At 42.2% G+C, this 25,546-nt stretch overlaps 1 long non-coding RNA gene across 1 annotated transcript; it reads left to right on the top strand.

The window, feature by feature from the left end:
* The first annotated feature begins 13,342 nt into the window (after positions 1 to 13,342).
* Positions 13,343 to 20,269, top strand: LOC115556526 (uncharacterized). The gene is made up of 3 exons (XR_003979079.1): positions 13,343 to 13,376; positions 19,805 to 19,922; positions 20,196 to 20,269. It is a non-coding gene; the product is annotated as an uncharacterized LOC115556526 (long non-coding RNA).
* The last annotated feature ends 5,277 nt before the right edge of the window (positions 20,270 to 25,546 follow it).

The following is a 25,546-nucleotide window of genomic DNA, read 5'->3' as shown; positions in this document are numbered from 1 at the left end:
CCCGTACTGTCCGTACTTACTAGCCAAAATTTGAGTACGTTCCAATTCAGATCCGGCGAAGAGAAGTATACTTCAAGGACCCGGATGTCGTACTCAAAACGGGCTAATCGTGAAGTGTGGATCGAAGGACACTCCCCGTACTCAACGGCAGCCATCTTAGCTACGTAGCGGAAGAGGCGGAGCCAGGCTGAGCCAAAGTCGGCGCATTTTCCACATAGCCTACATTAATAGAGTCATTTTGTAGTTTTTATAGCTTCTTATAGCTGCTAGGCGTAAAGAGTTCACCGTTCAAAGCGGGATGTTTATTGCGGGGGAGGAGCCACAGCGGCAGTCGTGATCGTAAGTGCACCACAGAGTACTCGATTTGGAACAGCACTCACATCTGAAAAATGAGCGTACTCAAGTGAGTACGGATAGTGCAGATAGTGTACTTCCTTTAAGTATACTCATGGAAGTACGGGTATTGGAACACTGGTTCATATTCCAAAATGCAGGTTGACTGAAATCCTTAGATCCAGTAGGTAGCATCCTTGAGCTCGGGACCAAATTCAGGCTACATGAAGAAAAAGTTAGAGCACATTGAAGAGGACATGGAAGACGATATCAATGATGGGGCGGTTCAAGAGTGGACAAACTAGCAAAAATAAAGACCTCTGGAAAGAAGCATGAGGAAGAGAAAATATTGTAAAATCTTTAATTTCTCACAAAGTTAATGTCAATACAGATCAGTGGTCCTCTGTCACACTTGCTTTATTTAAAAAAGACAAGGAAAACCTCCAGAAGTGGTTGAAGGTTATTTGGCAGCAGGACAGACAAGGAGTCCGCACTGAAGTGTTGCAAAAAGGTACGCTCCCTACTACAGTTTATGTTGTAGGTAGAATTTTAACTGTCCAAGACCATAAGAAAGGCTGTTAAGCATGAGGGGCCGTCTGGGACAGAATTCATACTTGGTCTTACACACACTATTATAATCTCGCATATACACCAGTATACTCATACACACACACACACACACACACACACACACACACACACGTGTATACCAGTGGCGGCTGGTCGTTTTTAAAGTGAGGGAGGAAGGACCGCGCGCTTGGTTGCCATTGGCCTGCTTGCACTGTTGGTGTATGGTGGCATAAGAATGTGAGACTCAAGTTGTTTCAGGGTGTTTTGTATGGCGACACATTAGTGTCATAATTCACTAATGTGATAAAAGATGCATTCGGGCGTATTATATTATTCCATACGCGTAGATATTAAAGGGACTCTTACCTTTGTTGCATTTTTACACTTTTTTTGGATAAGGTTAAATTGGTATTAATAAGGTAATAACACTCTAATATGCAAGACAGACCCACCAGGAGTAAAAACAAACAATTATTTTACTCTCATAATATTTAGTGAAAACTTCAACCAATAAAATTATTCGGACCGAATGACCTTATTGGCCGACAGACCTGTCTGTTTGCTGCATGGATATATAAGGTTTTCCGTCTGCTTCTTGTGGCGCATTCGGGCCCGCGTCATCAAGGCGCGTCCTCAACTAGAGGGTTTGTTTTGATTCCACGGCAGACAGTAGCGAGTAGCGACCGTAGCGACTGACGATGGCAGACCAAAGTGGTCCACGGCGTACTGAAACTGCACCATTCAGTCCGATTAGGGGACTCATCTCGGACTCAGACTCACAGAGTTACCCTCCTCTGGAGCCTCAGGAAGACCTCCAGACTGTTGGCCACCAACTGCACCATTCAGTCCGACAAGGGGACCCGATTCGGCCTCAGAAGCCAAGTGGTCCCGCTCCCCTGGATGATTCTCAGGACCTCCAGACCGTTGGCAACCAACCGCACCACTTAGTCCGATTAGGGGACCCGTTTCGGACTCAGACGCGAAGTTGTCCCGCTACTCTGGAGCTCCGGGAAGACCTCCAGACCGTTGGCACCCAACCGCACCACTCAGTCCGATTACGGGACCCATTTCGGACTCAGACGCGACGTTGTCCCGCTACTCTGGAGCTACAGGAAGACCTCCAGACCGTTGGCACCCAACCGCACCACTCAGTCCGATTACGGGACCCATTTCGGACTCAGACGCGACGTTGTCCCGCTACTCTGGAGCTACAGGAAGACCTCCAGACCGTTGGCACCCAACCGCACCACTCAGTCCGATTACGGGACCCATTTCGGACTCAGACGCGACGTTGTCCCGCTACTCTGGAGCTACAGGAAGACCTCCAGACCGTTGGCACCCAACCGCACCACTCAGTCCGATTACGGGACCCATTTCGGACTCAGACGCGACGTTATCCCGCTACTCTGGAGCTACAGGAAGACCTCCAGACCGTTGGCACCCAACCGCACCACTCAGTCCGATTACGGGACCCATTTCGGACTCAGACGCGACGTTGTCCCGCTACTCTGGAGCTACAGGAAGACCTCCAGACCGTTGGCACCCAACCGCACCATTCAGTCCGATTAGGGGACCCATTTCGGCCTCAGACGCTACGTTGTCCCGCTACTCTGTTTGTAATGCTCATACACCTTTCTTATACTCAGTGGGACCACTGTCCTTCAACATGGGGCCTCAAAACGGTATCACACGAAGCCCATAAAATTACAGTGAGCCACCTGCTAAATTTCTTGTTTACTAGACCCCTGGTAGATATTATGACCCCTGGGAGTCTAAACATAACCCATGGGAGTCTAGAACTTTTGTACTGTAGCGACCCTGGGACAGTTAAATAGTTTGTGTGTTATGTGTTACTTTATATTTCGTTGTCCGCTATGCCAGTTGTTCTATGTGCATGTATTGTAATGTTCTTCTTGTCACTTAGCGTGGGGGCGAATCATTAGGTCAGCTGGGGGAGGGCCTTGGAAGAACAGGAGGGTGGGGGCCTGCACGCGAGTGAGACCGTGTTGGGGGTTGCCGGGGTAACCGGGGTTTGTTTTGTGTCGGTTTTCTGCCGTTGGTTACAATGTTACGGGTTTCAGTGACCTGGTTTTGGTTCATTAAAACTACCTTCAACTACTAATGACTCGACATCATTATGTCACCGGCGAGGTCGTTACAGTACAGTAGTGTACTGGGAGCCAGTACTAAAAAATAACGCTTAGTTTTGTACTCTAAAAAATAACGCTTAGGGGTTGGGGCATTGGAGGAAGGCGGGATGATTTGAATGTGTTGTAATTCTCAAATGCAACAAAGGTGAGAGTCCCTTTAACTGCGAGCGCGCAAATGATCTCTGAGCGCAAAACAGCCTCTCGCGCGCAAACTAGTAAAAGAACGAGAACATTATTCCAGATTCAACCTGATCTATAAGCATGGTGCCTAGCAAGGAAAGTCGCATAGCAGCACCAACGTGAACTTGACACTGGTCGTGGCGTTTGGTTGCCCTATCAAGATTTTTCACATCAGGGAAACCATGAACAGCCCACGTTGGAGATTTGCCATTATTCATTAGCAAACAGGGCCAGCAATACAGTCGATTGGTAGTAATGCTACCAGTAAGCCATGAGTACCTAGCAAACCATGTAGCACCCACAACACTGACGTTGCCATTACTTTTGGTGATCTCGATTTTGCGAAGTGGTCTACCTTTTCCTTTGGTCGCTAACTCAATGAATGGAATGCTTTGTGTAATTAAACATGAATAATGTCCTCTGTTTCCAATGTTTCCATTGCACACTTTATTCGCAAATGTTAGAATCTCGTTATCCTTCAGATGATTTCACCTGCTTTGCGTCTCTTACGGCCTGATTCCACCGGACGCGTTACGGCAATGTTACGGCAGCGGCACGTCTTGGCCGCGGTCACCGCAGCAGATAGGTTCCACTCTAATCAATGAGACCATTTCTACCGGGCGCGGCTGCGGAACGTCTCAGCAGCGTCCCAGGAGCGGCGTGCTGCGCCGCAGCGCTATCATTCCGTAGCATTCCTATTTTTGCCGCGAGCCGCTGCTGAACCGCGTCAATTTCAACAGAGCAGATCGGTCAGGGCAGGAAGTGAAAAAGTAAAAGCCATAGAGCATTCCGCTCAATTTTCCAAATAAAACACAATAAATAAAACACCAACATTATTACGTCATGACCGGTGGCACCAGGTCAGCAGTCAATCAATCAAAGGGTCTCAAATCATCCTTTTTATAAGAACAATGTCAGAAAGGACAAAGCCTGGCATTTAATTGCAGTAGTTTTGGGAGTGGAAGGTGAGTACATTAGGTTTAGGATTATCGCGGGATCTCGTGATCTCGCGTGAATACGGCTGGCTCGCAAGGCAGCGTTGCGCTGCCGTAACGCGCCCGGTGGAAATGCAAGCAGGGCAAAGTCGCGGCCAAGACGTGCCGCAGCCGTAACGTTGCCGTAACGCATCCGGTGGAATCCCCGGGTTAGACTGAGCGGCAATGCAGGCAGAGCGGGTTTGTTTGTTATCGACAGCATTGCCAGATTGGGTAAATTTCCCGCCCAATGATAATTTTCCCAGCCTAAAGCGGTTAAAAGTAGCCCAATTGGGTGGGAAATCTGCCCAATCTGGCAACGCTGCTCACCAGCCAGGGATCCTGCTGATTGGTTCATAGCGCAGCGCGACTAGATTTTTGCGCGAATCAGACGCCTGTAAGGTCACACCCACTCACACCTCCTCTCTCCCATTGAAGCCCATGTTATTCACCGGCCGCCAGTACTTTCTGGGAAATGAATGGGAGTCAACGGGGGCTGAGGGAACCCCTTCCTCCCTGATGTAATTGTCAAAAGGCGATAGGGGTGCTAATGTCCCTTTACCCAGGGAAACGAACATTATATATTCAAAGGCATTAAAGTAGTCATATTTAAGGGCATTAATTCATTACAGTAGTCTGGGCAATCTACATTTTTTATTCTCAACAATTCCTCTTGTGACCGCAAATTCATTCTCAACCATGGCCAGTCTCTACGTGTTGTGGAAGTACCAGAGACGTCAGAAACACCTATGCAGTCGTTTAGGATTCATAGTATCAACCGTTATTCTAATCTAGAGCACTCCGGGAGCTCCGGCGGGGGGTCCTGGAGCTCTATATCTAAATAAATTAAGATTATATAATATATAGATATTTGTATGATATAATATATAATATAACGGCCAAAAGCTCAGTGCGCATTCGCCGGAGGAGCTCTGGGAGTCTGCAAACGTCAACGATCCCTTTTTCCTCCATGTCGTGGTTCAATTGTAATTGTGCTTAGACAGCGATTTATAAGATACCACCGCTAATAAACCGTTGGAACACACACAAGACCAACGGTAAGACAACGCCGGTAACCACAACAAATCCGGCAAAGCCGAATCCCCACGAGAGCTCCCCCCCCCCCCCCCCCCCCCGCGCACGCTAAGGCCCACCCCCAACTCCCAAAGCCTGTGACGCTACAATATTATATTATAAAGATATTAATATATTATATTATATCATCTTATATTATTTAGATATAGAGGACCTGGACTCCTGCCGGAGCTCTCGGAGTGTTCTAGATTTGAATATTTTATAGAACGGATGATATTATGAATCCTAAACGACTGCTTCGGTTTTTCTGACGTCTCTGGTACTTCCACAACACGTAGAGACGGGTTTACAATGAATTGTCTGTCACAAGAGGAAGCCTCTCTCAAACTCGACCACGCGAGGAAACAAACAAATATTTTTTTGGTGCGAACGCAGCATAACTAAGGGGTCAGAACAGTCTCATTAATAATTAATGCACAGAGAAGGATCCCATTTGAAGACAGAAACAATGAACATATTATAACTATTGATAAGAAATGGGCTCTCAAGTCTCACGCATTCGGCGTGAGATACACGCAATTCAACCCATGGCGTCGTATTTCTCACGCAGAGAAATTACCAGGATAGCGCCCACCAATTTGCGCCGCTACCTAACACTGGGACAGGTAGGTATCAAATGGGTTTCACGTACATAGGGTAACCAGCCGTCCTCTTTTGCCCGCACATGCCCTCTTTTGAGACGCTTTATGTGTGGCGGAATATCAAAATCGTCCGGGATTTTATTAAAGCCTCATACATGTTCACATTGAATTTGCGTTGCGTTTCTCTGGGTCGTTCACAAAGCAGTTAGGCTACACCCTCCCATACTCAGTGCTGTCCACTTTGCATTGGTTGAAGTGAGTAGGGGGAGTGGTTAAGTAGAGCCTTCAGATTCTCCTACAGGGGATTGATAAAATTCTATCTATTGAACAGAAAGAAACACTTCGTCAGTGAATTCCACAGATATATTTTTGAAATTGGACTGAATGCCACGTGAATATATAATTATGTTTTTGCACGTTTCAACGTTTGCAACGTTTAAAAGTATATGCCTCTACTGGTCTTGCTTAAGCCAATAGCCTTTTGAGGAAATGTTGTTTCTGAATATTAGAGTTTAGGGCCAATAATGCTTATTATCATACATTAGTCACCATGTCTGTGGACACATTTGTATGCAGTCACATGTTAATATACGCCCCCCCGCCGCCGCCGACAAAATCGAGAGCATTGTGACACTGTACATTAAAGTGATATGTTGAAATTATGATCAATAGTCTAATAATGACATTATTAAGAAAAATACATAGTGACTTGTTCAAGACTTGAAAAGTTTGGGACTTAGACTTGGACTTGCTTTGGTGTGACTTTGACTTGGACTGGACTTGCCTTTCCCTGTCTTGACTTGGGACTCGACTCGGACTTGACTACTAAGACTTGGGACTTACTTGGGTCTTGCCAAACAGTGACTTTGTCCCACCTCTGTCCGTTTCATTCAACCATACACATTCAAACACACAACATACACTACTATTCTCTCTCACATACACTACTATTCTCTCTCACATACCCAAATATACTCTCTCACATACACTGCTATACTCTCTCACATACACTACTATACTCTCTCACATACACTACTATACTCTCACATACACGACTATACACTCTCATACATGCATGTAAAAGGAGTATAATAGTGTGTGTGTATGAGTATAGTGGTGTATATGCAAGATTATAATAGTGTGTGTAAGACCAAGTATGAATTCTGTCCCAGGTGGCCCCTCATAGTTAAGGGATGCTTACCGTGATGCTACTGTATCTAACAGGATTTAGTTTTCACCTACAGTAGTAGGTGAAAACTAACATATTGTTGTATATTGTTTTTGTATTTTTGTAGATGAATGACATTGAAACTTTTAATATTTATCAATAACGTTACTATTATATTAAGGGAGAGAGGAAAATGAGAGGGAGACAGTAGACGGAAACAAGGAAAATGAGAGTGAAAATTAAGAAAGTTCGGAGGCAAGGGAGACAAAGGAAAGAAAGGCAAAAACAGCTGTTGAGTCTGGTGAAGAAGATGATGACACACATGAAGGGGACGACAAAATTACAAATCAACCATCACCAACAGTTCAAGAACTCACAGAAAGTGACAGTGAAGAAGAACAAATTTCAGCGACAAAGACAAGAAGGAGAAAAGTAAAAACAGCTGTTGACTCTGGAGAAGAAAGTGATGACACAAATGAAGGAGATGACAAAATTACAAATCAACCATCACCAACAGTTCAAGAACTCACAGAAAGTGACAGTGAAGAACAAATTTCAGCGACAAAGACAAGAAGGAGAAAAGTAAAAACAGCTGTTGACTCTGGAGAAGAAAGTGATGACACAAATGAAGGAGATGACAAAATTACAAATCAACCATCACCAACAGTTCAAGAACTCACAGAAAGTGACAGTGAAGAACAAATTTCAGCGACAAAGACAAGAAGGAGAAAGGTAAAAACAGCTGTTGACTCTGGAGAAGAAAGTGATGACACAAATGAAGGAGATGACAAAATTACAAACCAACCATCACCAACAGTTGAAGAACTCACAGAAAGTGACAGTGAAGAAAAACAAATTTCGGAGACAAAGGGAGAAGAGCACACAAAAAAAAATGATAAAGAGGACACGTACAGGATGTGCATAGTCGGGCCAAAAGAATTCAAATTTAAGGTCGCAAGAAAAAATTGGATAAAAATAAAGCCGGAAAAAGGAAAAAGACAAGTGAATTTAGGAAAAGCAACCCATCGTGCACATTAGCCTTTAAATACCAAAATATTAGAACACGTGACAGCCGGAAAAAAAATTCGCCATACCTCCGCACCACAGCCAAGTGCACGTTTGAAGGTTGTGAGGCGGTTTACACTTTCACCAGGAAAGGCCCACCAAAATCCAATCGAATTGCTGAAAAACACACCTGTGGAGGAGATCATGGCTGGTAATATAACCAGAAGCCTCACAAAAGACGTCTTAAAAATCATATCTTACGAGATAAGAAGCGTTGCAAGGCTTTACAATGACCAATTGTTGGAGTGTGGTAGAAATTAGTGAGTATATTCTATGGTAAACCATGATTATTAATAGGTTTTATATTTTTAATTGTGGAAACCACAAGATGCTTGCAGAGTCTGTTCAGAGCAGATGGTAAACAGAAATGTCCTGGGAACTGCGGGGTCAAGTCATGTTGACCTCAGCCTGTCAGCCCTGGGTCATCTTGGCTAACGAGGTCAATCCATGCTGACCTCAGACCAGGGCGCGGTTGATAACATGCTGAGACGAAGATTGACTGGGCGGAAACCCCATTGGATCAAAGGGAACCTCCATTGTAACAAAGAAATTCCTATACGTGTATAAAGTGAGGCGGCAGCCCAATGTTGGGCCAGTGACTCTGCAAACCCACTCAGGCTGTTGTCGTTGTTGTTTTTCTTCACGATAAAGTCTTTTTCAATTCTTGCTCCGGACCCCTCGATTTCTTTTACTCTCTCTCTTAAATTAGTCTAAGTGTTTTAAATCTCGATTAATCTACGACAGGAGCTAATGCTCACTCAGAGGATTATCAGAGAGAGTGGTCGGCAAACTCGGCATGCATCATCGAACTGCTATCTGCAGCTCCTCCAGATTGACCCTTTTGCAAACCACTTATACACTGATGCGGGCCTGCAAATTTTGGCTGAACATTTGAGAGGACCCATGCCCACTACCCTATACCTTGATGCAACAGGTGGGGTAGTTCAGAAAGTACCCCATCAGTCCAAAAGAGTGCTCTACTATGTCCTGGTTCTGCCTGGAATGGGCAAGGACAAGCCGCCTTTGCCAGTCGCGGAGTTCGTGACTAACAGCCATAGTGTCCCATCAATATCCCACTGGCTTATGGAGTTCAATAGGAGGCTGTCCCACATTACCGGGAGAAAAATTGCACAAATAGAGACAGATTACAGCTGGGCGTTGATGAACAGTGTGCTCATCTCTTTTAACCAAGAGGATGTCTCTGTATACCTTTGCAGATCATTCCAAATTGTGTCGGGACAACTCAAAGACATTCCACAATTCACTGTGCTCCATTTGTGCTCTGCACATATACTTAAGGCAGTCTCCCAGGCCTTTGGGAGAACAACCAGTGACAGAGGCATAAAGGAGTATGCAACATACAGTTTTGCATACCTGCTGAACTGTACAAGTACGCCAGAAGTACTTGATGTTTTCTACCACATGTGTGTGCAGTTTGATGCAGAACAGCACACAGACTCAATCAATACCAGTGAAAGGTACCTGAATGGCTGCATTTTGCAGAGTCAAGACATGGATACTGAAGAAACACAAGAGGGGAGCAGGATCTGTGATTCCAGTGACCCTTCCAATGGCATTCTTGCAAGGTCCCCATTCATGCAGGCTTTTGACCAAAGAAGGGAGCAAGCCACATGTGACGTCCTGTCTGATGAAGCAGCAGACAAAAACAACAACTACCACTGCCCAGGTATAATTAATGTCTTGCTTAAGACATACATGGGCATCTTTCCCTTGTGGAGTGGTGTATTACTCGCTGATCTATCAAGGCACTCTAAAGGATCTATCAAAAGAGGAACATGCTGCAAAACACGGGAAACCAACTGCCATGTCGAACTATGGTTTAGGTTGGTGAAACACAGCATTCTGTGTAAAAGAAAATACCTTAGACCTGCAGAGTTTGTCTCTAAAATGTTTGCCTCAGTGCAGGGGAGGTATGTTGAACATGTGATTCAACAAAGCCTGCCAATTGATGTACTTGAGAGAAACCTTCAAAGCTCTGTTAAGCTGGAAGATGACCCAGAAGAGCAATGGTGTAAGAGGGACACCTCTTCTGGCAGTTCAAAGCGCAAGTCAAAATATTTCAATCCTCCAAAAAACCTTCCAAACCCCAAGACCAAGACCAAAACCAAGAAGATCATAAAAGTGGAGCAGAATCAACGGGTTGAAGATGCACAAGTAAGTAATGTGACGTTTTTTTAAATGACAGGTGTAAGATAAAGGAAATGAAATGAAAATGGTTTTTTTCCTCCTCATTGCCCTAGGGCCTAGGTAGAGACAATGAGGATGCAATATAATTACTAATAGAACCTCACATTTCACATCGTACACTTAAACCATAGATCATAGACCTTAATTGCTACATGGATTTCAATGTTAATTCTGACTTTCAGTTAAAATTGCTGTGGAAAAAGAGGGGAACAGAGATAATTGTTGCAACCCTGCCATCCCAAGTGAAGGGTCGGAGCCTCTTCATCCACCACACTGATCTACGGTGTCTACGACCCCACCTGTGGTTGACAGGAGAGGTAGGAATATTAAAAGCTCTTCCTCTCACTGCTAGTCTATCTGTCTTTCAATTTGTAGTCCTTCAAACTGATGTATTTGGAGGACTGAAGACCTCCATTAACTCACAAAGACACACAGACACAGACACACACACACACACACACACACACACACACACACACACACACACACACACACACACACACACACACGTAATAATGTCAATGTGAAAAAGCATTAACATGCAAGCATTAATATATCCTATAAAGGGGGCTAACGTTCTGGAGCTAAGAAACAAGCTAGTACAGAACAATAGGCAGAGCAAGAAGTTTAGCCAAGAGCTTGTTGTCTGCGTTTGTCCACAGTTGGAATAAAGACATCAGTTGAAGTACATTAAAACTGTGGTGATACCTTGGCACTTAAGGACATCACAACACGCACACACACAGACAGGCAGGCAGGCAGATAGACGGACATACTATCCCTCTTTGTTATTACCTGTCTTTCTTTCTGTTGTACATGGAAAACCACTGAGATGAAGCCAGTGGTGATCTCATGATAAGCCAACAGTAGGCCATAACTTCGTTATTAATTTCAATGGCCAAAGAAACTAGTTTGTGTTCATATGGTGATGCTGTGTGCTAATGCTAATCAAACATTATGTTGTGTTTATCAGATAATTCAGGGATTGATGCATCTCAGTGCCTTCACGTACAACGTGGTGGACACCATTTACTTAATGGATTATTACACCGCAGGTGTACTTTTATTTGGTGACAGAGCTACTACACGTCGCCCCACTTTACCTAAGGTAATATGTTCAGTGTATGTTTGTGCATTTTACGGTGTGTTGCGTGATGGGTAATTACTACAGTGCATGAAATAACTGTGCTGAGAAGGTAACACTTTATTTGAAGGTATCTACATAAGAGTGACATGACTCTTGTGATGAACTTTGTCATGAAAACTTAACATACACAGAAAATCCACCTCTTTTTGACATGATGACATAATCATTATTACAATTAGATGTGCAAGGTTACAGACAAACTCTAGCACTTGGTTAGATAATTGTGTGACAGGATATGTCACAGAACTGGCTTTCATGACACCACTATTACAGTATAATGAATACATTTTTTAGACCTCAAGTAAAGTGGTACCATTTTCGTAAAGGATAAGTGCGTTTTAAGTGTTATTGCACACTCATTTCCTTTCTGCAACACATATTTTCATGTTATATATACTATATTATACAACGGCAACGGGTGGCTTGAATCCAGCGATCTGATTGGTTCCTAACTGTTGTATAATAAGCGTATGCATAACTGCTATGACGCCCAATCATTTTGTGAAAGTTTGCATATCACTCCGCGCCTGGAAGTAGAAACAGTTACAAAGTAAAAATATGTTGAATGATGGAGAGGGTGTAAATGTTGTTACTCCCGGAGTGAGCAAGGCGATGGAGAGACTAAAGAAAGCTTAGGCACACGGCGAGTGAACTGCTCCATAGGATAAATTGCCGGCGTACCGCTCTAGCGGAGCCTTCTCTCGGAGGGACGCTAAAGTGTGTTGCATAGCGACCGTCGTGCATTTTGAAGGCAGTCAGGAGGGACTACTTTTTTGTATTCTTTAATAAAACAGCTACTTTGACTTTCTTGTTTGTTTTTTTAAATGTAGTGTGTCTATGACTTTCGTTTTGCCATAATAGTAACCGTTATATTATAGCAATAGATCACTTCAGTCAGTGGTATGTGCTCATTATACCACTGTGAAGGGGGTCGCCGGCCCGACGCGCACCCCTTAACAGTGGTATAATGAGCACATACCACAGCCTGTCGTGATCTATTGCTTAACTATACTTATCATAGGTGGACAGCTAACTAACATGTTCATAAAATCATCATGAAACATTGTTTTTTTCATGCTGTAGGTAAACTTTGATAACTTTGACGGAATCCTGTCATTTGTCCACGTGAACAAAAATCACTGGAACATGCTGGTATGTTGATTCATTAATATTCATTCATTCAAATGTGGGTTTTCACATAGTGAAATAAAGTATTGCGGCGAGTATCAAGGTCAAGGTCAAGGTTGCTTTATTCATACCAGTGGGTAAATTTGGTTTGCATGTGTATCGATCGCCACATGCAGCGATGGATACTCATCAACTTCTCAATACAGTATTTTTCCGAAACTGTACTTGGCTTATTATTTCATCCAGTCAACTCATTTGGCGACTGTGAAATTGGCATAGGGAAACTTTGATTCTAAGTTGACTTTGAACCATCACCTTTTTTCTTGCTTTGCATGCACTCTCCCTGCTATTTCTGGGAATTGCATCTCTAGTTAAAGAATACCCTCTCTTTTTTCTCAGTACATTCATGCAAAGTCTGGTACTGTGTACCAAATGGATCCCTCACCAGCATCCTCTGAGCTTGAGGACTCTACCCATGCGGCTCAGAGACTACAGTAAATATTCAAGCTAGGATTCTAAACATTAAAATGTCAATCATGTTTACTTTTATTCTACAATGGCAGCTGTGGTGTTTTGAAGATATTTCCATATACCTTATAATTGAATACAAACTTTGCTAAATTGTATCTGTGGATGGACAATGTTTTGGTAGCACTTAAAGAAAAGTATCACATTTCTTCAGGGAAAACTGACTGGGTGGATGTGAAGTGGAAAGGAGGAGTGATGCCCCACCCAGTGCAAAGGGATGGTTGCAGCTGTGGTGTCATTGTTGTTGAAGTAAGTTGATCTATGTAGTATAGAGGAAACATGATGTTTCTTTAATTTTTGATGGTGGAGATAAGCTTATATTTGGGTGTTTCCACAGATATACAAGATGATTATTTTTTTTTTACAATTTTCTTTTTATTCATCAATAAGAACGCTAATACAAGTCATCAACAACATCGACGACCATAATTGAAAATTAAACAATGAATAAAATAAATAATAGAAAACAAAAAACAAGGAAAAGAAAAGAAAACCTGCTGTCATGTCAATTCTGTGTCAACTGCCATAGGGTCCACTTCCTCCATTTACTGTCCATCTGTGGTCCTGTCAGCCGTAGCCTGTGTGTCAGTCTTTCCATCATATATATTTCCCCCACTGTGTCCACCCAATGGGTCTGAGTGGGTAGATCATCACCCCCTCATTTCCTTGTAATTACCTTTTTCCCAGCAACCATAAGTATCTTGAATAGATATGAGTCTCCATCATGTACAATATCCTCTGAGTAAATATACAGATACATCAGCTCATGGTTCATAGGAAATTCGTATCCCAGGATCTCTTGTGTTAACCCATGTACCATTCCCCAGAACCCTGTTATTTTGTGAAAATTCCAGAAAATATGTGCATGGTTAGCATCAGATGACCCACAATTCCTCCAACATGACTTTCTTTTCTCAGAGTAGTTATTAGATATTTTAGGAGTGATGAAAAAACGTATACGATTTTTCCAGGAAAACTCTCTCCAGGCTCGTGAACAGGTTGTTGTCTTATGTTTTTCCCACATATTATCCCATTCATCGTCAGGTATTTCCATGTCAAATTCTCTTTCCCATTTTTCTTTAATATATCCTGTTGTGCTTTTGTCATCCATTAATGCCTTATATAATGTAGTTATAGTCCTGACCCGGTTCCCTTTATATGTATCAACCAATACTTGTACCACCTGGTTCATTTCTAGTGAGAGCTCCTGTCCAATCCGTTTCCCATAATAATCCCGTATCTGTAGATATTTGTAAAAATCCCGCCAATCCAGGCCATATGTCGTTTTCAAGTCTTGAAAACTCATTATGTTCCCCTTTTTCACCAGTGTGCACCATGCCGTAATGCCCTTGTCCGCCCACTGTCTGAGTCCCCCACGCTGCCCATCTGATTTAAAACTGCTATCAAAAGCCACCCATTTTAATACATTTGCATCCTTCTCCGCCTTATTATGTCTAAGTAATTTAATCATAATTCCAAGGTAAATTTTGTGATCTAATCCATTTGATTGCTAACCTTCTTAAATGTTTCTCTATCTCCTATAATACTCTGTATCGGACACATTCCAAATAATTTTGCCATTTTGCTTCATAATCTAGTTTACACCAACAATGTACATATCTTAGCTGGGCCGCGTGGAAGTATTCTCTCAGGTTGGGCAGAATCAGGCCAACTTTAGTTGGAGGGTTCTGAATCTCACTCTTGGTCTCTTCCCCCCCCATATAAATCTAGATATCATCCTGTCCCATGTTACGAATTGCGTTTGAGGTATCTCTATCGGTAATGCTTGGAACAAATATAAAAGTCTGGGTAGTACATTCATTCTTATTAATTCAATCCTTGAGCTAAAATCCAATGTTAGGGTGGTCCATCCATGTATATCTTTTAATAATTCTCGGTTAATTCTATCATAATTCGCCTTATATAGTCCTGGTATGTTTCTAGTCACTTCTACTCCTAAGTAGGTTATTTTCTTTAGATTCCAGTTTAAATTGAATTTTTCTTTAATCTCCTTTGGTGGTGTATAATTGATGGTGAGTATTTGGGTTTTAGTGATATTTATCTTGTATCCTGATAGTTGTCCATATGTGTTCAAGAGATCTAGAAATTCTGGCAACGACTCACTAGGCCGTTCAAGGAATGCAATGACGTCATCTGCAAAGAGGCCGACTTTATGCTCTACTCCGCCCACTGTCACTCCTTGGATTCTTCTATTTTCGCGTATGGCTTGGGCTAATGGTTCAATAAAGTAAGCGAACAGGGTTGGTGACAAACAGCATCCTTGTCTGGTTGATCTCTGTAGATCGAACTTGTTAGACAGGCTTCTATTTATTTTAATTCGAGCTGTAGGTCGTTGATTTAGCGTCCGGATAATCTGTATTGATTTCTCATTGAATCCGAACTTCTCTAGCACTGTGAAAAGGAAAGTCCAATTTACCCGGTCAAACCTTTTCGGCATCTACGCTAACCAGTATCGTGCCTCTTTTCTGTTTGTTTGCCTGATCTATAATATGCAGTGTCCTCCTAATGTTATCGTGCGTCTGTCGCCTGTTCACAAATCCTGTTTGATCCTCGTCGATCAAATCCCGTGTAAAGGCGTGCATTCGTCTCGCAATGATAGATGTATATAACTTATACATTTAGTAGCGATATTGGTCTATTATTTCCGCATATTTCCCTATCTTTCCCCGGCTTAGGTATGACTGTTATTACTGCTTCTGTCCATGATGGTGGTATTTTGCCTTTTTGTAATGTCCAATTAAAGGATTTAACTAACAGCGGAGACAGTTCGTCTTTGAATGCCTTATACCATTCTCCCACGTAGCCGTCACCCCCAGCCGCTTTCGCGTTTTTTAATCTGTTTATGGCCTCCACCACCTCCTCTATTGAAATTTCCCTCGTTAGGGAATCGTTCTGTGTCTGTCCAATCTTTGGTAGGTCTAGTGTGTTTAAAAAGGACTTGATCTCCTCTCTTGGTGCAGACTCTGGCTGTGTATATAATTCCTCATAGTATCTCTGGAATGTTTTTTCTATTTCCTCTGGCTCTGTTATTAACCTGTTCGTAAGGGGGTCCCTAATTTTATGTATTTGACTGGTTGCGAGTTGCTTGCGGGTCCGTCTCGCCAATAGTTTAGTGGCTCTCGGGCCTATCTCATAGTAACTTTGCTTATAGAAGAGCATCTTCCGTTCTATCTCCTCTGTTAGATGCTTTTCTATCTCTAATTTTACAAGCTTAATTTTCTTTTGTGTATCTAAGTCAGCCGAATTGTGGTGATCTTTTTCCAATTCTCTCAGTTTCTCTATATTTTCCGAATACGTTTTTAATTTCATTTTTTTTGCGTAAGTCGCTTCCGAAATTAATCTGCCTCTCATAACTGCCTTCAAGGCGTCCCAAACCACCGTTGGCTCGACCAGCTCATTGTCGTATTCCGTAATATATTTTTGTATTTCTAATTTGATTTTGTTCTTCCTTTCTTCATTATTCAGCATACTCACATTCAATCTCCAATTGGTTATTCTTTTCCGGTTACTAATGCCTATGTCAAGGTACAACGAGTTATGGTGCCGTGTTCTTTTTGGAAGAAGTCTGCCGAGTCAGGATCGCTTTAACTCACTTTATTTAGCAAAGGTTTGGCCTAGCATACTATGAAGCAAAAGGAGGGGAATTGTACATGCACATGCGGAGATACACTTAGTAGGGCATTCAAAAGGATGCTATACCTGGAGCGTTCTAGCCCTCTGGGCTATGGGTTGTAACTTTAATACTGGGCAGGCGTGGACTTAGTTATGTGCTCTGATTGGCTAAGCATGGTGCTGAACTCCCGCCTCTCTGGATGTTGTATGTGTCTCTATGCTGCTCCCTTGTGGCTATGTGTTGGCATTACAACTTGCTTTGTGGCCCTGAACTTCTGAGTTCGCCGAACACCTGGGCCCCTCGTATCTGTAGAATTGATACGTGAATGAATGGCTTCTTGTATGAGCCGGACGCCTCCCTAGGAGCCGGATCCCTCCTTGGGACGGGAACGAGACCTCTCTAGTCGCCAAGGACATATGTGGCCTGTTGGTATGAATGTGTGAATTACGTAACAATGGTCGGACACATCTGCACCTCCTATATGGCAGTCATTAACCCTGTGGGCATTACCTGTATCCACAAACAAATAATCTATTCTAGAGTGTACTTTATGCACCGCCGGGTAATGTGTGAAGTCCTTCTCTAGTGGGTGTAGATTCCTCCATACATCGACTAATCCCATCTCCTCCAATAATGTATTTACGTATCTTGATATTTGTATTTTCGATTTTTTAAGGCTTGTTGTGTCCATGTTATAATTTAAAACAACATTCATATCCCCTCCACAAATTAAAATACCCTCAGTTTCCGCTGCGATAACATCAAATAGCAGTCAAAAAAAGTTTTTGTCACAGTCTGGGGGCGCATACACATTCACCAGAGTAACCTTCACATTATCGAGCTTCCCTTTCACAATAATATACCTTCCCTCCCCATCTCTTATCTCTTTTTCGTATTCGAATTGTAACTGATTTGATATCATAATCGTCACACCTCTTCTGGGACCTCCCCTAAACAAACCACTGTACACATGTCTATAACCGTATCTCTTAAGCTTGTCATGTTCTACTTTCTTGAGGTGAGTCTCCTGTAGGTAAATAATTTGGGCTTTGTCCCTCTTTAATTTAGTTATTACCCTGTCCCTTTTCTTGGGGGTATTTAAACCATTAACATTAAGTGACACCATTCTAACAGTCGTACCCATCTAATCCTAGATCAAAATCCCTATTAAGCACCATGAACAGCAGTAGGTTGAGTATACAAGGAACATTTAACATTGCATAACGTGCAATAAAACAGAACATGAAATTATAAAATGCAATAAAACAAAACACAAACTTCTTCCAAAGAAGGGGATGTCGTCTCCCCCAAGTCCCGTTGGTAGGTTGAGGGGGTATCCTTCCTCTCAGAAAGGGCCCCTCCCTAGAACCGAAATCAAACCCATTCCGTAGGGCTCCCCTCCGTCTAGTCAAGTCCAACTATCTTATTTTAGTCTCTCTCAATCAGCGTCAGTTACGTTGTAATTAGTAGAGGTCCGTTAACATACCTTGTAGGCCTTCAAACTGGGCCTTTACACATCCATTCGGGTCAGCGAGCCAGGCTCATTTTCCCCTTTGAAACCCCCTCAGCTTCTCCTTGGCAGCAGCCGCTGCCATCCTCCCCGTCCTGCTTCGAGTCGCCTGTTGCCATTCTGCCCGATCTCTTGTCTTCTCCCTCCCTGCGATCGCGGCGCCTTCTCTCGGGAGATCCACCTCGTAACCTCTCTCCTTCATGTCTCTCGCCACGTCTTCTGCACTATCGTAGGTCTTGGCTCCGCTTCCCCAGTGTATGCGCATCCTCGCTAGCGGTGTCTGGAAGCGGATCTGTTCTTCCTTTAGTATTTTTTTAATGGGTCTGTATGCTTTTCTTTTCTGGACCACTTCAGTTGCATAATCATGGTCGAAAAAAATCCTCTTCCCTCCCACGTGAATTTTCCTCTTCCATGCATGACTGAGCACCATTTCTTTGGTCTCGAATTGTAGGAAGTTAACTACCATTGATCTTGGGGGTGCGTTCGGCGGTGGTTTCTGTGCCAGGGCCCTGTGTGCTCTCTGTATCTGGAGTGGAGTGTCACTAGGTAATTCGAGTTCGGTGGTTAGGAAGCGCTCCAGATACTTGCTTGTTGAGTTCTCCTCCGTGTCCTCCGGTATGCCAAAAATGCGAATGTTATTCCTCCTCGACCTCCCCTCGAGGTTCGTCATTTTCTCCTGCATCTTTAGGGTCTGGGTCATCATAGCTAGCATCTCGCTCTTAGCTTCTACTTGCCATTCTTCCAGTTCAGCTACTCGTGTTTGGGCTTCCTCCATGTGGTCATGCTGCGTTTTCATGTCGGCATTAATTCCTTCGAATTTGCTGTCAGTTTCTTTCCGGAATCTATCGAATTCTTCCTTCACTTCTCTCCTCACATCTATTATCCCTTGTTTGACTTCTTTGACCTCCTTTTTCACCTCATCCAGTTGTTTGCCTATGGGTGCTAGTAAGTCAATGAGTTGATTTAGGCTAGCTGGTTCTGCACCTGCCCCATTCTTCTCTTCCCGCTTTCCTTTGTCAGAATTTGGATCCATTTTTCTCCTTTTTTATTTTCTTCTGACTTGATTTTCTTGATATATCCGGCCTCTTTATTGGTTCCCTCCTATATATTATTGAATGTATTTGTTTAAATTATGATTTTTTAGGGTTTATATTCGCCGAGTTGAGAGAGCTCAAAATTACGTGACTTTTCACTCCAACATCTTGTCACCGTCCTGATACAAGATGATTTTAAAGGATAAGTTCACTATTGTGTACTTTGAGCCCCCTTTCTTGGTTGGCTAGGATGAAATAGAATGGTTGACACTGAAATGTTGACGTTTGGTCCTGTCTCTGGGTATTTGGCTCATTTAAAATCGCCCCTGCCTGCTACAGAATGGCTGCCTATGGGCATTTACGAACCATGAATGCCCATAGGCAACCATTTAGAAGCTGGCAGCAATGATTCTAAAACCTCCCCACCAAGCATGTGTTGACAAATGGTTTAGTTATCTATTAAAAGAGAAAGACAATCACTTTAGTGTTGTTAATTCAGATGGCCAGAGCAGTGATGGAAGCCTTCCCTGAGTTCCCCAAAATGAACTTCTCAACAAAAAGGAGAGCCATGGAAGAGGCGAGGAGAGATATGGCTCTCCAAGTCCTTGAATCATCAGGTATACAATGCAGTATACATTTTTTTTTTAATAACTTAAAGGCATTCCAAATATATTCTGATTAAGGGCCCAATTTTGAGAATGATATCGGCAAATGGTAACAGAATTGGTGAATGTGATTGGCGAATGCAATTTCCCTTAGCCACAGGCCTTGCCCATATCAGAGTCTCCACCAATCACCTCTTGCGGGTTTAAAAAAAGGCACATAGCATTTGCCGATAAAATCCCCAAAATTGGGCCCTAAATGTGTCATGCAAATACACTTTCTTTCAGTCTTTGATGAGGAGACTTCTTCGATGTGTGGAGCTGACAAGCCCCCTGGACAAGCACCTCCCGTTACAGACTGGGTGAGTTGTTGTGAGCAGCACTTACATTTTGTAACGCAATGTGACATACAGTTTTGGTAGTAACTAGTAACAAAGTTAATTAACAAAGATAATTAAATTTTGATAGCAATATGTAAAAAGGCCAAGAAAGTTGAAGGGGTTCAATGTTCACAGAAAACTTTGTTTGAGTCAAATTTAACCTTTGCTATAATCTGCTGGTTTGGTGACCTGAGTCTAACCAACAAAAACAGGGTTTGTTCTACTCGGTCTACTCTCAGAACAACGAGAGGCAGCGTGCCTCCGTGAAATGCCGCAAGACAGCTGGGAGATGTAGCCTAGGCCTACACCTTACGACTCGTACGGCCAGTTCCATACAACTGGATCGCGGCATAACTGTCCTTCTCTTCCTTTCTCCAAAGCTCAAGACCTTTCTGTTTAATGATCACTTCTCTCCCACTCCAAACACATAGCTCTATCTCGTAAAGGCTCTATGGCAAATTACTTATTTTGTACTATAGAGAAAGCAGTTCACCATTTTTTTCTACCCTAATGAATACATAAATGCTGGAGTGTAAGTGTCGCTCCATACCATTTAACAGGGGACCAGTTTCATTTTGTACAGGCAAAGAGGGGACTTCTGTCATTCTGTACAATCCAAGTGGGGACCATCTTTTCTATTTAAAAGCACAAAGTTAAAAACAAAATTCTACACATCAAACTTTCTTTGATGGTCTGTATACTATTGTGCAGGTTCGGACATATGCTGTAGGTAACTCCATCAAAAAGACAGATGATAGCTTTAAGGCGGTTCAAGTGCAGGGAACAGCGATTGTTGATTGATTGAACCGTGATAAATTGTGGTAGTTAAAACTGAAGTCATGTTATTGTGGAAAAATATAATCTAGAAAAAACTGGGATTTACATAAATTCACATTCAAAGAACAGACAAAAATATAAAAGATGGTCCCCACTTGGATTGTAAAACATGACAGAGGTCCCTGTTAAATGGTATGAGGCGACCCTCACACTCCTGCATAGATCTATTCATGAAGTGTGGAAAAGAATAAATGTAATCCTCATCAATAATCTATAATCATCTTTTAAGATATATTTAGAAGGGTTAAAAAATGTGTGATTAATTTGCAATTTGCAAGTTAAATATGGCCAAAAATGTGATTAAAAATAAATAAATATTTTAATTGATTGACAGCCCTAGTTAGCCCTGTTATATAAACCTTTTTTTTCTCATGACAAAATGTCTCTTATGAACTATTGAAGAACTGTCTACATGGACTAACAATGATGTAACCTTAACACTGAGGCTCCGTTTACATGGACTAACAATGTTGCAACCTTAACACTGAGGCTCCGTTTACATGGACCACCAGTGACACTGATGATCCATTGCGAGCTCCCAGTATTGAGGCACATAACATTGATGATCCATAATGCAAGCTCCCAGTATTGAGGCACATAACATTGATGATCCATAATGCAAGCTCCCAGTATTGAGGCACATAACATTGATGGTCCATAATGCAAGCTCCTAGCATTCAGGCACATGACATTGATGATCCATAATGCAAGCTCCTAGCATTCAGGCACATGACATTGATGATCCATAATGCAAGCTCCCAGCATTCAGGCACTTTACATTGATGCTCCATAGTGCAAGCTCCCAGTATTCAGCAGTTAATCTAGATTTATTGGTCTTAATACTATTGGCACAAGTTTCTCTTTATAGACATTATTTTGTTGTGCATGAAGTATTTCACTACTTTCCAGTCTCTTCCACTATCCCTTAGCCTCGGATTTCCAATCAAGAATCTTTGACAGTCTGTTTTTCCAGGGATCTTCCTTTGCTTCAGAAAGTCCTTGAAGTGATGTTCAACAGCTTGTCTCTCTGTCTTTGACAAAGGTCTTCTGGGTTTCGCTATAAATAAATTGAGAAAGTAATTAATGGATAAAGGCAAATGGCCACTATTAATTTTTCTTAACAAAATGTCAAGGTGTTCCATGTAGAGAATATTCTTTTGAGTCAACAAAATAACGCAGCTGTTGGACTTGATTTTTGAATGTCTCCAATTGCTTGCCTTGAGGTAGTAGCCAATTCATCAGAATGTCCAACCTTTGAGGTTTCTGAAAAAGAAAAAAAAAAGTTGATGTGATTAAATAATTTAGAGTCACACACATCTGTCTATATTTATTAATAAAACTGCATGCAGTGGAAAATCTTGCCTTCTTGACTTGTTGTGGCAGTCTGCTCAGATTGGACATCCTCTGCATCTAAGTCGCTGAACTCCTCTTCATCTGCATTCAAACGTTTAAATTAAATGTGTGCACGTAAGCATTTTTTTTACACAGTATAAAGCATTTACTTTGTTCAATAAAATTGACAGAATTTCTGAAATGCTTTACTTACAATTGATGTTTGGGGTAATGTCTTCCAGGGATTGTCCCTTGAATTTTCCCATTCCATATTCCAGGGCATAAAGAATTCTGCTAACTTTTGCTATTTGAAGGGTTTCTTCAGGAAGTCTGTAAAACTCCCTATGAACCCCAATATCATGACCCATGAATGTTGCTAGCTGGTCAAGTTCATTAGTTTCAAGATTCAGGAGCTGTGAAACTGTAGCTACATGCTTTCGTAGTTTTGTTGATGTGATGTTTTCTGGATGTTCAGCATCACAGCTTTCGGCATATCGCTTTAAGCTGTCACATCCACAAATGTTCTCCAGAGATCCATAATATGGGCGGGCAAAAATGTAAGGGTTGCTTGGGGAAATTCCAACCTCATCTCTTGTTTTTATCAGAAGTTCCACAGGCTCCTGTGCGTTTCTTGGGAACAGCACCGGTACCTTGCGGCCTCTTTTTCCCCGTATTTTCACCCTGATGAGATTCTCACACAATTTCTTCTCAAATGGTGACAGGCTCTTCAGAATCTCATCATGCATACTGCGTTTGTTTCTGTGTAAGTATGTCTGTACTTCCATCCTAGAAACTTCTCCTTCACGACGTCGATTAAATAAAATCAGCTGTGTCAGGGTGACTTGCGAGAGCTCACTCCATGACCTCTGTGATGGATGGTCAATGCGAGCTTTTTTGTTCAACTCTGCAAGGGATTTTAAATGAACATGAAGCTTTTTGATGTCTTCTGATAGAGGCAACGTTTGGGGGCTGTTCCATTTCTTCTGGTACAGGGTTTTCAGTGTGTTTGATGACACATGTGTTGTCCATTCTAGTTAAATTAATTGATGAACGGTTCTGCCCTTCCCCTTAAGACATTGTCCTCTTGACGCAGAGCCTCTCCTTGCACAATATACGACACCTTCACAAGGGAGTGGCGCAGTTTCAGTGCTGTTGAGGGAACTGAGAACCTGTTTGTCGCTGCATCAAACCCAGTCAAACTTTTTACAGCCTCAAGTACTGTGTTGAACTTTCCTGGGTTTATCAAGTCCATCAAAAAGATAATGTCTTTGTCAATCTTTCGCGCTGACAAAATAAATCTCATAATCTTATATTAAGGTATACAAATGGTCAAATTCCCATACAGCCATAGAGCAACGTCCCTCATTAATAAACAGCCTTTCCAAGAATGGTTTTATGCAACCAAAGATTTTAAAGAGATGTAAGACTTTTTAAGAATAAAATTACAAAATCCTTACCATGGAAATATTGTTGTCTTACAGTAACAAACGTTACATATTATTAATTAAAAAAATCATATAATTAATTCATGTCTGCGTTACCTATTTCATACAAAGTTGTCATATGTGTTTACCACCTCTTGTACCCTGATAAAACCAATAAATACCATTTCACACACGGATAATTCCTCTTCAGTGGGAGAAGATGAATCCTTAACACTAGAAACGCTGGGCCGTTTTTACTTACTACTAGCGCCACAAGAGGCCTAAGTCATTTGAATGGGAGGCTGTGCATTTGCACATAATGATCACTAGGTGGCGCCAACGAGCTATTACCACGCGAGCGCCACGTGTATGTGTATCACAAGCCTAGTCCTCACGATTGTCATAAATGTAAATATATGAAGTACAAACAGCCTATATTTTCACTAAGGGTTTAAGATTAAATGATGCAAATAAAGTAATTAAATTAATTGAGATATGCCTATATTGTTATTGTGGATATTTGGACAATATCACTCCATTCCATCAACTTTATGAACCAGCAGTTGGCTGAGTGGTTTAGCATCTGCCCTGCGATACGTCATTCAATTCTTGCCGTTGGCTTATTTTTGTAATTTCCTTTATATCAGAGAAATTAGGCTTAATAATTTACGTTTTATGTAATAAATATGTCTTGAGAATGTTGAGACTGCTGTCCCGAAAGACATTTATTTCTCATCCAGTTCCTAGTTCATTCAAAGTCAGCCGTATTTTTTTGTTTTCTTTTTTTACTGACTTACTGAATGTCAATGTACTCTATACTCTAATAAACTCTAATACACTCATTTAAAACCCAAGTCATTTGGTTATTTGCAGTGTTGGGCAGTAACGCATTACAAAAGTAATGCATTACGGTAATGCATAGAGCTGGGACGAGTAGTCGAAAAAAATCGTCGCCATGAATAATTTGCGTCGACACGTCGCCTCCCCCCCCCGCACTTATTTTTGTTGAAACCCCGTTCTAAACAGCCTACTAGAAGAACCCTAAATATGCACCAGAACGCTAGTCGCCAATCGTTTGAAACGGCTCACTCATTGTTTAATAAAAACCATACTATTTCATTCATCCAAGCGTAATGATTTATCATTCTTTAATATATTTCATAATTTGTGTATGGCTTAGTCTTAAAAGTATCATGTTTGTGTGGTCAGCTCCTGCCTCATGAGAAGAAGTTGCCTGGAAACTATACTAAATGGTCTGTTTTCACTGCTTTCTTCAATCGCTCTCTCTCTGTCACACCTCCCCTCCCCCAGCCAGTACATTTGCATTTGAATAGATAATGCTTGAATGGCCACGGTAGGCTCTTGTACATACCACACAAACATGATACTTTTAAGACTAAAGGCCGATATATGCTCTGTTTTAGACGTAGCACGTAAGATACATAACCCCCCCTTGCGCGGTAAAATATCCCCCCTTACGTGCTTAAGTGCGTCGCCCAGAATTCCTGACTATGCGACTAAAACACTACGGCCCTACGCAGCTCGCAAAGACTGTGATTGGCCAGCTAACCACATCCTTTCAGGAGTCTCACATTTCCGGTTTTACAGCATAATAGCGCCATTTTTAAAAGGCCGTGACAGAAGCGAATGAAGAATTTTGAAGAAG

This window comes from Gadus morhua, chromosome 13 (genome assembly GCF_902167405.1).
Source record: "Gadus morhua chromosome 13, gadMor3.0, whole genome shotgun sequence".
NCBI lineage: Eukaryota > Metazoa > Chordata > Actinopteri > Gadiformes > Gadidae > Gadus > Gadus morhua.
Note: the sequence above shows the minus strand (reverse complement) of the source record. Positions and strands in the feature narration are given on the sequence as shown.